The sequence below is a fragment of the Canis lupus genome, chromosome 6 (assembly GCF_011100685.1).
Source record: "Canis lupus familiaris isolate Mischka breed German Shepherd chromosome 6, alternate assembly UU_Cfam_GSD_1.0, whole genome shotgun sequence".
NCBI lineage: Eukaryota > Metazoa > Chordata > Mammalia > Carnivora > Canidae > Canis > Canis lupus.
The window spans coordinates 76,223,631-76,236,525 of record NC_049227.1 but is presented as its reverse complement, the minus strand read 5'-3'; the positions used below and the strand labels follow the sequence as shown (position 1 = coordinate 76,236,525).

The 12,895-nt window shown below is 40.3% G+C and overlaps 1 protein-coding gene across 7 annotated transcripts in view; it reads left to right on the top strand.

The window, feature by feature from the left end:
* Positions 1 to 12,895, top strand: part of LRRC7 (leucine rich repeat containing 7) — a 492,235-nt gene that overhangs the window by 376,395 nt on the left and 102,945 nt on the right. The gene's annotated exons all lie outside the window — the stretch shown is intronic.

The window sequence follows — 12,895 nt, the reverse complement described above, 5'->3', positions numbered from 1 at the left end:
ACTGAATGTACAATGAAAAATAACATTTTTTTTTGCTCACATTGTGCCAAATACCACGTTTGGTGCTTTACACACATTGTTATTTAGTTAAAGCCCTCATTAGCGGTATTCTATGTGTATTATGATCTCCCCTTTCCCATCAGCAGTTACAGAGACGGAGGCTGAGAGAAGTCAACAGATTTCAAAGCTAAGCTGTTAGTTGACCTCTGATGCCTCTTAATATATATGATAGTTGAGTCACATGTTTTATAATATTTGGTACTTAATGGATCCCACTGCTCTAGAGACAAAGGATCATCTATAGGAAGAGAAACTGCATACTTCTCCTTCTTAGCTTCGTAACCTTGGTCAAAAGCAATAAAAACTCAAATATCTGAATGGAAATCTTAGGAAGTCCTTCCCTCATAGAGTATGGTCAAACAGAAAGACTGTTGGACTGGGAATCAGAAAATCTAAGCAAAGCTGGTAAGCCCCTTCTTCTCACTGGGCCTCAAATTCTTGAGGTAAAATGCAACGAGTACTGGCTTTGGAGTTGAACAACATGGGTATGAATGAACCCTGGCTATGCCACTTACTGTGCGAACTTGGACAAGTTATTTAACCCCTCTGTTCGCTTAATTTCCTCATTTAAAGTCTCTGCCTACACCTAAAACCCTCTAGTTTTTGGATCCAGTGTTTAGCCTCTATGATGTCAATACCCTAGATAGTCGACTCCAGCAGTCTACTTACTAAACTGTTATAACAAGAAAATAAGTGAACTTTATTCTAGGTACCTTAAAGCTAAAAAAACATTTTCCCTCTGTTTTCTAATCATGAAAGGATACGTAAGAGATTAGAAATGTACACCGCTCTAGGGAGGAGGTTGTGAATAGAATAAATAGAATAAACAGGGAGACTTGCTTTTATCATATACTCTCTGCAGTTTTTGAATTTTCTATCATGTAATGTTATATTAGTCAAAAAATTAAAGACAAGACACAGACACACACACCCTTCACTGAATAAAGTCCAAATTCTTTAACACAAATATTCAGGCTTTTCTATAGTCTCATCTAAACTGGCGGTAAACAGTAAGTTTGGGGTCAGCATGTGATGGGCTGATCAGCAGCATCAGCTTCAACTGGGAACTTGTTAGAAATGCACATTCTGAGACAATCCCAGCTCTACTGAATGAGAAACTGTGGGCATTGGGCCGGGAATCCGTGTAAACAAGCCCTCCAGGGGACTCTGATGCCTGCTAAAATTTGAGAACAACTATCTAGATCCAGCTTTCAGTTATCAGCTAACTATCTTCTCAAACCCTCCTCTATTGTGCCTGCACAAGAATTACCAGAAATGTTGGTTTAAAATGAAGCTGCCTTAGGGAGGAAGTTTACCGTAGTGGGTGGCTGCTCTGGCTCTGGAGCCAGACCTTCCGGGTTCAGAACCTGGCTCTTTAATTTGCTGTTGGGTAACAACAGAGCCTTCAATCCTTCCTCATACAATGGAAATTATAATTATGATCCTATCTCATAAGAATGTTGTGGATTACATAAGGATTAAATGTATTAATAAATAGACAGTGCTACACATTCAATGAATGTTTTCAAAAAATAGTTTGATAAAGTAAAAAATTATTGACTTAGTTAACTTGCATTTTGGGGATTTGGATTCAAGAGATTTGTTTACTGTTTTTACAACTTAATTTCTCTTCTGCTCACCCAGACCACCGCAGCTTCCTTAAATTAAAGTTCTTGTACACCTATAAACTAGGCCAGCATTTTCTGAATTAGAATTCTCAAAACAGTTATAACTTGGGATTTTAACAGGTATGACACATAAGTTTCATGGACAGTAAGTTTTGGGAACTCTGCGTACAAGTCAGGGAACACTCTAAGTTGCAATATTTTTCCATTTCTTATATCAGTTTCTTGTCTATCTTTTGTATCATTATATGACTTTTCCATTATTTTGCCATGTCTTACCAACTAGAATTTAAGCTCCATAAAGTCTGGGATCATGTCTTGAGTATATTTAATCTCTTGCATTTTGTGTACCCAAGCAGTATGGCAGAGGGGAATGTTTGCAAGCCTTGGAACTAGACCGATTCAATCCTGGCTTCTCCCCTCATTAACTAATGGACCTCTACTCATTAACATGTCACTTCACATCTCAAAATTGCAGTTTTCTTATCTGAGAAATGGAAATAATAATTCATCTTAGAGGTTATCTACCACCTAGTGGTAGATAGCCTTCAATAAGTTACAATAGTCATTAATAGTGATAATTAAAAAGACATTTAGTCATTGTTATTTATGTTCACTTGTATGAGGATTAGTGATATAACATGAATAAATATCCAGTGTTTAAAAAGAAAAAATGTTTTATACTGATTTGCAAATATATTAATACCCTGAGTCTGCTCAGGCTGCCATAATTAGATTTTCACAGACCAATGGCATAAACAACATAAATTTATGTATCACAGTTCTAGGGGCTGAGAAGTCCAAGATCAAGGTGGTGACAAGATAGACTTCATTCTGAGGTCTCCTCTTTTGGCTTCTAAGCAGCTACCATCTTTCAGTGTGCTCACACAACCTTTTCTTTGTGTATACAAAAAGAAAGAGAGACAGAGAAGGAGAAGGAGACTAGTTTTCTAGTGTCTCTTCTTACAAGGGCACTGATCCCATAATGAGGACCCCATCCTCAATGACTTCATCTAACCCAAATCACCTCCCAAAGGCCCATATCCAAGTAGTATCACACTGGAGGTTAAGGCTTTAACATATGAATTGGGAGGTGGAACACGAACATTTAGTCCACGACGTACATATTTTATTTTATTTTATTATTTATTTTATTTTATTTATTTATTTTTTAAGATTTTATTTACTCATGAGAGACACAGAAGGCAGAGACACAGGCAGAGGGAGAAGCAGGTTCCTCGCAGGGAGCCCAATGCAGGACTCTATCCCGGGACCCCGGGGTCACGCCCTGAGCCAAAGGCAGCAGCTCAACCCCTGAGCCACCCAGGAATCCCATATTTTAAACTTATAAAAGATACTCTCAAAAAAAGCACTGTTTGAAACTGTTTCTATGCTTTTTGGCAGAGTCCTCAAGGACAAGCCTTTAGAATCATAGTATTTGGTTGTAAAGTCTAAAGACCTAGAGAGAAAAATTTAAAATACAGAAGAAAAAGATTATAATGTATTTCCCAAAGTGATAGAGTTATCCTTATAGAAAAAGTAAAGTTTTTGAGAAAAGTACAGAGAAATGATCAAATGGAACTTCACTAATTGTATAAGATTTCAGTTCAGGTCCAAAATCAGCAATAATTTCCATTGAAAAGCCATTGTCCTCCTTCCTATTTTCTCCTTCACTCCCTGCCACTGTATTTTAGGATTGTGACCATTTGTGGGTTGTGGCCAAATTATAAATGCAACATAAATTAAATGTTCCTATATTTTGGTTGGTTAAGAAATCTTTCAGTATCCTAACTGGGAACATAGAGAATCTTTTGCAATGAGCAAAACTATATTCTACTCATAGATTGTAGAAATGTTCAAGTAAAATACTTCTAAATAGAATGTTACATTTGAGTAGTACTTTTCTCCTATAATAATAATAAAAAAAATTACAGATCTTCTTTTCAACCAACCTAATTAACTTTCTAAAGTAGCCAAAGGAAGGGAAAGATCAGTGATTACTTTGGAAGAATGGGAAAATTCGGTCAAATGAAAAGTATATTGTCTTGACAATGATGATAGCTTCAAAACTAGTCAACATAGATGTTTCACGGGTAAAACCTCTAAATGATTGAGTATTCCCAACAAATGCTTTTTCCATCACAATTTGACTGAATTCACCTTAAGGAATTAAGGTTCACCTTAACCAATTAAAAAAATGGGTGAGTTTCATTTAGTAAACACTACAGAAAAGAATTAGTTTCAATTTTGGTAATTTCTTGCATTGTTTAGAAGCAACGCAAGCAACTTACCTATTGATGAGAAAATTCAGGGTAGAGTCTAAAACTGGATTCCTGGCCTACGTTAAATGATTTTATAATCTCTGAAAATAAGGATAATGACAAAAGTTACTTAGCATTCACCATGTGCCCGTTCTAAGTGTTTTGCCTGTATTTAGTCCTTGTAACACATATTTAACTACTGCTTTCACCCTCGTGTGCCCAGTGATGAACCTAAGGTACAGAGTAATTAAGTAACTTGATGAAGATATTACCGCTAGTAATTGAGTGTAGACTCCAATCCCAGCTGCTGGCTGCAGTTTGGTCTCAATGCCTGGGATATCCTGATGCTTTCAGGCAGAAGCTATTTAAGCTATTTTGCCTTTTCCAAACAAATTTTAGATTTCTCCCTTTAGTTATTACAGACATACCTCATTTTATTGTACTTCATAGACACTGAGTTTTTTACAAATGAGGGTTTGTGGTATCCTTGCACTGAGCAACATTGTCAGTGCCATTTTTCCAACAGCATTTGCTCACTTCGTGTCTCTGTGTCTCATTTTGGTAATTCTCTCAATAATTCAGACTTTTTCAGTATTATTATATTTGTTATGGCGATCTCTGATCAGTGATCTTTGATGTTACCACTGTAATTGCCTAGGGGCACCATGAACTGCACCCATGCAAGGTAGCAGACTTAACTGTAAACGTCATTTGTGTTCTCACTGGTCTACCAACCAGCTGTTCCCCCGTCTTCCTCCCTCTCCTTGGCCTTCTCTATTTGCAACAATATTGAAATTGGGCCAGTTACTAACCCTACAGCAGCCTCTAAGTGTTCAAGGGAAAGAAAGAGTTGCACGTCTCTTGCTTTAAATCAAAAGCCAGAAATGCGTTAGCATAGCAAGGAAGGCATGTGTCAAAATCCAAGGTGGGCCAAAAGCTAAGCCTCTTGTTCCAAACAGCCAAGTTATGAATGCAAAGAAAAAGTTCTTCAAGGAAATTAGAACTGATACTCCAGTGAACACACCAATGATTTAAAAAAAAAAAAAAAGTTTTACAGCTGTTATGGAGGAAGTTTTCATGATCAGGATAAAAGATCAAACCAGCCCCAACATTGCCTGCCCCAACGATGCCTGATACACAGCAAAAATCTTTTTAAGTCTATGAAGGCTGAGAGAGGGGAGGAAGCTGCAGGAGAAAAGTCTGAAGCCAAAAAAAAAAAAAAAATCTGAAGCCAACAGAGAGGTTGGCTCATGTGGTTTAAGGAAAGAAGCCATGTTGGTTACATAAAAGTGCAAGGTGAAGTGGCAAGTACTGATGTAGAGACTGTAACAAGTTTCCAGAAGATCTAGCTAAGAGAATTCACACTAAACAACAGATTTTCAATGTGGGTGAAATACCTTCTATTGGAAGAAGATGCCATCTAGGACTAGAGAGGAGTAATTAACGTGTGGTTTCAAAGGACTGTCTTAGTTTCTTCTTAGGGGCTAATGTAGCTGGTGATTTGATTTGATTCGATTTAAAGATTTACTTATTTATTTGAGAGAGAGAGAGTGTGTGTGTATGGGAGGAGAGGGGCAGAGGGAGAAGGAGAAGCAGATGCTCCACTGAGGACAGAGCCTGACCGGACACAGGGCTCAATCTCAGGACCCTGAGATCAGAACCTGAGCTGAAATCAAGTCAGAAGCTTACTGGACTGAGGCACCCTCAGCTGGTGGTTTTAGGTTGAAGCCAATGCCCGTTTACCATTCCCAAAGCTTGAAGGCCCTTAAGAATTTCACTAAATCTCCTCTGCCTGTGCTCTCTAAATGGAACAACAAAACCTGGATGAGAGTGCGTCGATTTACAAAATGATTTACTGAATATTTTCAGCCCATTCTTGAGATCTACTGCTTAGAAAGATGCCTTTCAAAATAGTTCTGCTCACTGATGATGCACCCAGTCACCCCCAAGCTCTGATAGAAATGTACGACGAGATCCATGTTGTTTTCATACCTGCTAACACAACATCCATTCTTCAGTCCGTGGATCCAAGAGTCATTTTCACTTTCAAGTCTTACTATTTAGGAAATACAATTTGGAAGGCTGTAGCTGCCATAGATAGTGATGCCTCTGATGGATCTGGGCAAAGTCAAGGGAAAGCCTCCTACAAAGGAGTCATCATTCTAGATGTCATTAAGAACATTTGTAATTCATGGGAAGAAGTCAACATATTAAGATAAACAGGGGTTTGGAAGAAGTTAATTCCAACCCTCATGGATGACTTTGAGGGGTCAAGACTTCCCTGGAAGAAGTAACTGCAGATGTGGTGGGAACAGCGAGAGAACTAGAATTAGAAGTGGAGACTGAAGACATGAGTGAGTTGCTGCAACCTCATGATCAGACGTTAATGGACGAGGAATTGCCTCTTATAGATGAGCCAAGTGAGTGGTTTCTTGAGCCGGAATCTACTCCTGGTGAAGACGCTGTGAAGATCGCTGAAATGACAACAAAGGATATTACATAAACGTACTCGCTAAAGCAGCAGCAGGGTTTGAGAGGATCAACTCCAATTTTGAAAGAAATCCTGCTGTATATCAAATGCTAGCAAACAGCATCACATGTCACAGAAAAATGACTCGTGAAAGAGTCAATGGACATCGCAAAATGCATTGTCTTATTTTAAGAAATTTTACAAAAACCTTCAGAAAACCACCACCCATCAGTCAACTGTCGTCAACATCAAGGCAAGACCCTTCACCAGCAAAAGGATTATGATTCACTGAAAGCTCAGATGGTGGTTAGCATTTTATAGCAAAAAAAAAAAAAAAAAATTAAGGTATGTCCATTTTTTTAGATTTTTAGACATAAACTATAGTGTAAACATAACTTTCACATGCTCCAAAATATTATTAGGAAAACCAAAGTATTCATTCAATTTACTTTATTGTGACATTCACTTTATTTGCGGTCTGAATGCCTTGATGCTTGAATATTTTCATTTGTACGCCTTACAACACCAAACCCACCCTATCTCCAAGTTATGCCTGTGTATCCTTTTCTACTAAATCTTTGCGAATATATTTAAATTAAATTCTACACATCCTCTTAAATTTGTCTAGCTCTGATGCCTTACTAATGAACTGCAGGTAGTTTTACATTTTGTCTACTAGAAGGTTTGGTTTATATGAAACAACTCATTTTAAAATGGGACTATCATGGGGTAACTCTTACATAGTTCAGAAACATTATTCAAGATTTATTTATTTATTTATTTTATTTATTTTTTTATTTTTTATTTATTTATTTTCTCCACCTTGGGACAGGTCATTTTAGTGCACTAAAACACTAGTTTCTTGAACTCAAGTGTTGTACTAGTCACCTTTTAAAACATATATTGCTCTTTAGCCATTTGTAGTTCAGTTAGCGTTACAGGAAAGACTTGACACACTTTGTTCCAAATTTTAAGAGGCGATTTTCAAGAACTTTATTTGGGTATGTTGTCAGACCAGGACTTTCAGAGTTGATGGAAGAGTCTTGTGGGAAAGCTTATTTTAATAAATTATTACACATGCAGAAAAACTGATCACACTGACTGGATCTGTCCACACATGGAAAATAAACTGGATTTTCAGGAAAAGAAAAAAAAGCGCCGTATATCTAGCGGGAGCTTAGCATACATTTAATCCTCTTTGAAACTCTCCATATTAATCATTATCAACCAATTTTATAGATGAGAAAACAGGGATTAATAGCAGACAAAAGTCACTCAGCTATTAAGTGGCCCCACTAAAATTAGAACCCAAGCCTGTCTGAATTATTTTCTGCGGAATTACATTATTCCTACTGAGTTAAAACCAAACGAAGAAAGTAAAGCCCAAAGCCATTTATTTTTATGTTTGTTAGCATCTACACTAATGGAAGATTTGATAGTATCTAATGATTTCTAAGAGTCATGAATGACGCTAAAGTGAAATCATAGATAACCCATGTGTTAGAGTCACAGTCTTTCCTCCTGATTAGCTAGGTAATTGAGGGTTAATGACACAGTAATATCTTCCCAGCCAAAATTAATTTATTAAGACCAAACTAGAGAAAAATGTAGAGCGTATTTTTAGAAAATTAAGTCAATACTGTTATTGTTGCTTAATTTCAAACATCACTACCTCCAGTAGCATGCTTCAGCGGTAGTCCTGCTGTGGAACTAAGGCAAACCTTTACGGAGCACACCCCTTCCGATATTCAAATAGATTTTAGCTTTTATGAGCATGTCTATTCTGTGTGTGTGTGTGTGTGTGTGTGTGTGTGTGTGTGTGTGTGCTGGAATGTTACTCTTGAAATATTTGCAAGAGCTTTATTTAAAGCCTTCCTGCTAACTCAGCGTGTGGTCCTAGGACGTCACCTATGAACGTATTACAAATGCAGGCTCTAGACCCACCCCAACCCCCAACCGCTGAATCTGAATCTGCATTTTAGTAAGTTCTGGTGATTCATAGGCACTGTGAGGTTTGGAAAGCACTGCTTTCACATACTTTACACCTTCTTTGTAGTTTGTTTTTCCTTTTAATGTGTACAATTATAGACTACAGAGAGCAATTCAAAAAAGTGGGGCAACTTCAGGTCTTTTTTTTTTTGCAGAAAAGTATAATGAATATATTTTTATTAAGATACAACTGATACAACATCATATTAGTTTCAGGGGCACACCATAATGATTCAACATTTGTTTATACTATGAAATGATCGCCACGATAGTCTAGCTAACATTTATCACCATCCATAGTTACAAAAAATGTTTTTTTTTTCTCATGATGAGAGCTTTTAAGATCTTTTTAACAACCTTAACACACGCAATATGGTATTTTTACATGTAGTCACTGCCATACTGCACGTTATATCCACATGGCTTATTTATTTTATGACTGGCTTTATTTACTTATTGTATCACTAGAAGTTTGTACCTCTCGACCACATTCATCTATTTCTCCTGTGCCCTACCCCCACTCCTAGCAATCACCAATCTGTTCTCTGTATCTATGAGCTCAAATTCGTTGTTTTAGCTTTTCTACATATGAGATCATACAGTATTTGTCTTTCGCTGGTGACCGATTTCACTTATTTTGATTATCTTTTGAAAGCCAGTAGATAATCTGAGCAAATGTGATATAACTTTTCATAGAGGATCCTATTAAAATACCTTAAGTTATTTCTAACAAGATAGCCATCAACAAAGTCAGCTGGAATGTTATGAGTTTAAATCTTTTGAATTTCAGAGATTATTGAAGAGTGTGTGTTTTGCATCTAATAGCTTTCTCTACAACCCAGAGATGCAAAATTCTTCCAGACTATAAATTATTAATTCAGGATCCCTGGGTGGCGCAGCGGTTTGGCGCCTGCCTTTGGCCTAGGGCGCGATCCGGGAGACCCTGGATCGAATCCCACGTCGGGCTCCCTGCGTGGAGCCTGCTTCTCCCTCTGCCTGTGTCTCTGCCTCTCTCTCTCTCTCTCTGTGACTATCATAAATAAATTAAAAAAAAATTCAGTACAGCCCAGAGTGCCATCAAAACGTTATCTTTTCAATGCAGGAAGTTCTCACCTTGCACAGTAGGGGAGGACTCTGAAAACAACCGTGCAAGCCAAGACCATGCAACAGTCTTAATAACCAGTGAAGGAAAACTCTAATAGTTCTCCCTGAAGGTCTTTAAAACCTTCTTTAAAACAGTAAATACTATTATGGTTGGTTATAAGTGTACAGGGAAATAGAAAAATAGTAAAATTAATATTCCTCTAGTTCACCATCTTTGAAAACAATGGGGACATCAAGAATTAAAGTGGGGTCTTTTGTAAACAAGTTATCCAGATCGGTTTGAACAGCACTCGCCTTCTTTTCACCACGTAAATTACAATTCGGAGTGAACGTCTTTTCTATGTGTTGGTGAATTGCCTTTTTCAGGTGGAATCGGCTTCCAAACTTCTGTCCTTTGCGCTTTCGATGACCTGAAATATCTCTGAGAGTCCTGGGAAGTGTATTACCAGCGTCACTTCCTCTAGGACATCGTCATCCTTTTTGTTACAACCACTTGCCTCATTTATGTCAATGGGCTTGCCCCTTAGCTCCCCTGGCAGCGAAGGTACAGCCAGTCCCTTGAATAGGGGCAGGCAAATCCCCACCGTCCTTGTGTCTTCTAGAACTCCAGTTATGTCTCCTCACGCCCTGCAAAGTTGTCTGCACAGTGTGGTCAGGATTTCTGCTGTAATGCACGCATGCTGCTTGCCGTGACTTCCTGCCAGGACGCTTACATATTTTCGTTTGTGTGCTTCAGGTCATATTTCCTCCAAAACTCAGCTCAGAAGCTGTATGATCTCCAGTTGTAGCATTGACAGCCTATTCAGAGCCTGTGTAGGATAGGCTTTCAGAGTTGAAATAACTCCTTGGTCCGTTGGCAGGGGTAATGAAGTTGCTCTCGGTGAGAAAAAGCGAGTTTTCACTTAAATCACCAAGAGCACTACGGAGCCCAAGAGCATTCTCCAACAGTGATAGTGCCATACATATTACAGTACTGAACCCGTAGCATCTCCCTACCGATTGACAGGGACGTAAAGCACGGCATGATGTGCCATTTGTGGTGGGAACCGAATGACAGGTGTCTAGGGACGATCGCCGGCAGACTTTACGGCAGTGATGTGGCCGGTCACTGACCATGATGCGCATCTGCTATTTACATTATGACTTGCGGGCCCGAGAGGAAAGAGAAGAGTTGGCGTTTCATGCGGCTACTCACAGGTAATATACTGAGGTCCGAGCCTTGTTGATGGGGGAATAACGTTATTTAGTGAAACCACGATGACTGAAATTTATTCTTATCACAACTACGCAGAGTAAGGGCTGCTTGACTGTGACTCACGACTAACCTTAAGACAGGTTTTTATTTAAAAAATGGTTTTATAAAAGAAAGGAAAAATGAGACACCTTCATTATATTTTGAACTGTTTAAGTCTTTGACTTCTACTTCTGAAACTTCTATTTTTAATGGTCTCTGGTGTTTTTATGACCGACCACTGGCCGAGCACATAACCCTAAACCATCGACAGATGGCTTATTCAGTTCTACCAAATTTATTCAGTACATTATATATGTAAGACACTGAGCCAGACTTTTTTTTTTTTTTTAGGAAGCAAACTGTTGGGGGTTTTGCACGTGCATTGATCCCTGACCCCCGCATGTGCATGCACACATACACCCATGCACACCTGACACCCAGTGACGTAACCACCCTGGTGTATGGGGCCTCAAAGGATTTAGAAGTGGATTTATCAGGGTTCACTAATACCCTGATAAAAAAAAAGAGAAATAAAAAGAAAATATTTCCAGAGCATGTATTCTATGGTGGATACTTCGCTAAATTCTTTACTTAACAGTATCTCATAAGATACTCAGAGCAACTGCACGAGGCAGGAATTATTAGCATCCTCTTGGCAAATGTGAAGAAACCAAGGCTCAGAGATAGCGTTACACGCCTTGTCTAAAAAGAAGGAAAAAAGTTCACTTAAGCAGCATTTGCTCACGAGTTATTCCGAGCTGAAAGTTGTGTTTCACCAACCCGCTGAAGCCGTCAAGGACCACGAACCACGGTCAGACTCAACCTACCACGTTATTCTTTCCTGACCCGTGGTTAATGGGACCTGATTTGTTTAACTGTACACAAACCTATGACCTCATTCCACGCTCTTTGTAATGCAAGTGTTTAACCTTTAATGAGCATCTTGCAGGGTTTCCACTCCCCTGGGCCCCGGCTCCCCAGCGCTACCGGGTGACTCTCCCCCGCCCATGCCCCTGGCTGGCAGGTAGGCCGAATCAGCCTTGGGGGCTGAGCACGGCTGTCGCTCCATGGTTCGGTGCCCGGGACAGCACATCTAGTAAGTGGCAGGGCTGGGCACACACACACACACACACACACCCCCGGCCTCGCCCCCACGTGCGTCATGTCTAGGCTTACTCATTGACTGGATGCTGGCAGGGAATCGCACTCGAGCCAGCCGGCTCCACGACGTGAAGAAGGAAGCTGGTTCTACGACTCTGGCTCCAACTAAGCCTAATTCACTCTCCCTTTACAACAGTGGGACCCTCACACGTGGGGGCCCCCTCGGGTTACAGTGATGACGATAATGACGGTGACAGTGTGATCATCTGAGCAACAGCACCGAGGACAACTGAACCACAGAGAGAGCCTCCTCAGGGACAGGCCGTCTCCCTTGCCCAGCTGCGGCGAACCACACACTGGAGTGTCCTGTTCCCTGGCGCTAAGGGGACGGGCACTTAGGCAGTTCCTGTCGTGTAGTCCGGGCTTGAGACTGGCTGTGCAGGGCAGCGGGCCCGGTGACCAACAGGCAGCCAGCCGGGGCGCTGTGTCCCCTGCTCATCCCGCAAGGACACCAGCCGGGCGCTGCCAGATTCTCCTCCTTCAAGAGGCACCCACAGCCTGGCTCATTATTAGAGTTTACCACTTTTTGAAATACTCCCTGGGCGGCTCGGTCCATTAGGCGTCCGACTCCTGGTTCGAGCTCAGGTCATAATCTCAGGTAGTGAACTCGAGTCCCCTGTCGGGCTCCATGCTTAGCAGAGTCTGCTTGAGATCCTCTCCCTCTGCCCTTCCTCACCTCTCTCCCTCTCTCTTTCTCTCTCTCAAACGAATAAATAAATCTCTAAAAATAAAGTGCTCTGTAAACCAACGCCAATGCGTGTGCAGGCTGAAATGAGCCCTGTGCGTAGCCTCTGCTGCAGGTGCACCGGCTGAGAGGCAAGGAAGCACCGTGGAGGCATGCGGTGAGCGTTTTGGGCCCCAGCCTTCCTGCTCTGTGTGGCCTCCGGCAGGTTATTTAGCCTCTGTAGGCCTCAATTTCCTTATCTGTGAAATGGGTTTTAAAATAATAACTATCTTAGAGAGTTATTATAAGGTAAAGAGTATTTTTGTC